This window comes from Apodemus sylvaticus, chromosome 11 (genome assembly GCF_947179515.1).
Source record: "Apodemus sylvaticus chromosome 11, mApoSyl1.1, whole genome shotgun sequence".
Lineage (NCBI taxonomy): Eukaryota > Metazoa > Chordata > Mammalia > Rodentia > Muridae > Apodemus > Apodemus sylvaticus.
Genome location: NC_067482.1, coordinates 45623839 through 45627294, shown reverse-complemented (window position 1 = coordinate 45627294; position 3456 = coordinate 45623839). Strand labels below are relative to the sequence as shown.

General features: G+C 46.0%; 1 pseudogene; it reads right to left on the bottom strand.

Annotated features, from left to right (window-relative positions):
- Positions 1-775: 775 nt before the first annotated feature.
- LOC127696614 (prohibitin 1-like) lies at positions 776-1587 on the bottom strand (annotated as a pseudogene).
- Between the last annotated feature and the right edge of the window lie 1869 nt (positions 1588-3456).

Genomic DNA, 3456 nt, shown 5'->3' with positions numbered 1-3456 from the left:
TTTCTGGCCATGTTTACTTTTCTCTCGTTGCTTCTAAAATTAATCTTTATGATTGATTAAACAGTTTAAGTTAAGATCTAGGAAATGGTCTCATGTTGATTTGAGCTGACACTTCTATTAAATAGCTTTTAATTCACACGAGTGTGCTGTTTTTAATGGTGAACTCCTTCCATTCGGCTTTGGGAAAGCGTCTAAATTCCAAGCACTGCTCACCATGCTCTTCCATGGATCATATTTGTTGGAAAATGATCTTTAACCCTAGAGAATATTTGGCAAACATTTTTGCTAGCAACCCTGAGACTCATATTTTAGACTTCATCTGCTGGTTGTCACCCAAAACAACCACAGGCAATATGTAGATGGACACATGCAGTCACACACCAATTAGATTTTATTTTCAAGATCAGTAGAGGTCCTATTTGGCCCACTCGCCATTGTGTGATGGCCCTGATCAAATAAAAACAGCAAATGAATATGGTATAGAATGGAGAATGGTCAAATATTTAAGGAAAATGAACATGAAAAGAAAACTAAACTAAAGTAACCTTGGCTTAGTTGATGTTCCATTGTGTCGAGATACCATGACCTCAGCAACTCTCTCTTTTCTTTCTTTGTTTTTCTCTTTCTTTCTTTCTTTTTTTATTACAGAGATCTGAAGTGATGTTTACCTTTATTTCCTTCACTTTAAGCCAATAATCAAATTTCACAGTGATTTCTGGGGTGGGGCAGAAGGAAGGCGTCATTCAGAAAGATGGAGGCCAGGGCCGGGTTAGCCTCACCGGGGGAGCTGGAGGAGCACAGACTGCCCTGCTGGCAGGTAGGTGATGTTCCGAGAGCCAGAGAGCTGGTACGAAATGTCCTCAGCAGCTCCCAGCCTTTGCAGTTCAGTCAGGCCATCACCTACTGTGGCCAGTGAGATGGCGATCAACTCAGCTGCCTTGGAGTCCCCCTCAGCAGAGATGATGGCTGCCTTATTGTGCTGCTCCGCCTTTTCCACCTCAATCTGGCTCTCTTCCCCTCCCCACCCCCTCCCCTGCTTCCTGCTGAGCTACCTGTTCGAACTCCTTCCCAAAGGTCAGATGTGTCAGGGACACATCATCCAGGAGGAGCCCAAATGTTGCTGTGAGGTCATCACCTACCTGCCTGGAGACCAGCTCTCGCTGGGGAATCAGTTCTCTAGCATCGAATCGAGCCACCACTGACTGGAGGATCTCTGAGGTGACAGACGGCAACACCCGATCATCATAGTCCTGGCCAATGCTGGTGTAGATACAAGGAAGCTGGCTGGCCACCAGCCAGAAGAGGATGTGCAGTGTGATGTTGACATTCTGCAAGTCTTTGCTACCGGTGATGACCGCTACATTCCGTGGTTGAGAGCAGCTGTCAAAAAATAATTGGCTTCTGTACCCAAGGGATGAGAAAGTGAGTCCCTTACCCCACCACAATGTCCTGTGCACCATGGAATCCGTCAACGATGACAGCTCTGTGTCCAGCGTCCACATTATATAAAGCAGCGTTCACCATGCCTCCTGCAACTGCTAACGCCAGGAGGAACTTCTCGATGAACTCAAGGACTTTGGCAGCCATGACTCCTTCTGTTGCTTCCACTCACACCTGCTTTCCCTCTGACCTCCACAGCCCCAGCAACTCTTATAAAGAAACATTTCATTGCAGCTGCTTATAGTTCAGAGGTTTAATTCATTATCACCAAGGCAGGAATCATAGTAGCACACAGGCAGACGCGGCGCTGGACAGGTAGCTGAGGGTTCTATATTGGAATTAGTAGACATTAGGAAGAGAGAGTGACTCTGGGCCTGGCTTGAGCTTCTGAAACCTTAAAGCCCACCCCCAGTGACGTAATTCCTCCCACAACCTACAATATGGCCATACTGCCTGTTTTTTACTTACATAATATTTTTATTGATTATTTGGGAATTTCACTTAATACATCCCAATCACACTTACTTCCCAGTCCTCCAAGGTCCAACTCCTCTGAAACCCACCCTAGAAAAAAAGAAGAAAAAAATATATCAAGTCCAATTTGTGTTGCTCATATATTCACTGGAGTCAAACTCGCAGTGGCCAGCACCTAAAAGAAAACCAATGTCTTCCCTACCGGTGCCATCCCAGAAGCTGTCAACTGTGAAGACCTACGCTTCAGCATCCCTATCACAAATTTTAAGAATTTCTTCAATGGTTTCCTACCTAGACTGTTTCTTTGGGGGTGAGGGGGAGAGAGAGGTCGTCACAGAAGCCTTCTGTGAAGATAATTGGCTTCTCATTCTCAACTGTGAGTCGGCAGTCATTGACACCACTGTGAATGAAGGTCCTTGCTCTTTACAGTCAGTGGCAGCACAGAGCATGAACTTCCACGTGGTTTTTGGTGACAGCATGGGGCACGGACACCATCATGGCCTCGGGCAGCAACACTGGTTACTGACACCAACATGGTCCCCAATAACCACTCCTTGCTGGTCACCAAGTATTCAAATGTATGAGCTAATAGGGGCCATTGCCATCCTAACCACCTCAGAGGTCATGCTTAAAAATTGTACCGTTTCACTAACCTAGAAAGGGACAAGGAATAAAAGAAGAAGAAAAAAGAATTCATAGAAGTGGTGGCCAGAAAGTCAGAATTGACCTACAGAAGATATAGACAGAGACCATCTAGATGGGAAAGAAGAGATAACAAAGAATTAAGAGCTAAAATATATGTGTACACATATATATACAAAGTAAGAATGTGAAGTCTTCAAGTAGAAATGGCTCACCGGGCAGCAGCCAGGATGAACGCAGTGCATGTTTAGGACTCTGAAGACAGAATGATATGATACAAAGATGAAGACATCCCAACCTAGCAGAACACTTGCTGTGTGTGCGCGCATATGTATGTGTGTGTGTGTATGTGTGTGTCTGTGTGTGTGTGTGTGTGTGTGTGTGTGTTACCAGACTCAAGCTCTAGCACTGGGGGGACATGGGAGGAGGGAGCACACCAGAATTCCTGTTACAAAGGATTTTGAAAATTCTCCACACATACCCATTGTCGTATTCAGTAACTCTCAATAAGACATGATGGTTTCAAAAGTGCTGTTCCCGGTAAATCTCACTTGCAAACAAACTTGGCAACTGCTCTGCTGGGAAGCAGTCAGGTGAGACTAGGGACTATGCTGCCCTTTTCTCTAGTTCAATGCTTGTTACAAAGCCAAGTGCTTCCTGGTCCCTTTTATAGTCCCTGGCCCCCTCCTTCCTCCTTCCTTGTGCAGGAGCCCCTCCCTAGATGGGCCTGCTGTTCACCTTCCTTCCCACTGCTTTGATGGAACAAGATCCTCTTTCAACATTGTGTCCTGAGACCAAAGTGCTATTGACCACTCCCTCGGCGCAACCGGCATCTCCAACGTGATCTGGCCCTGAACTTCTGCCCTCTGGCCCAGCCAACTCTTGTGCTGACTACCTGGA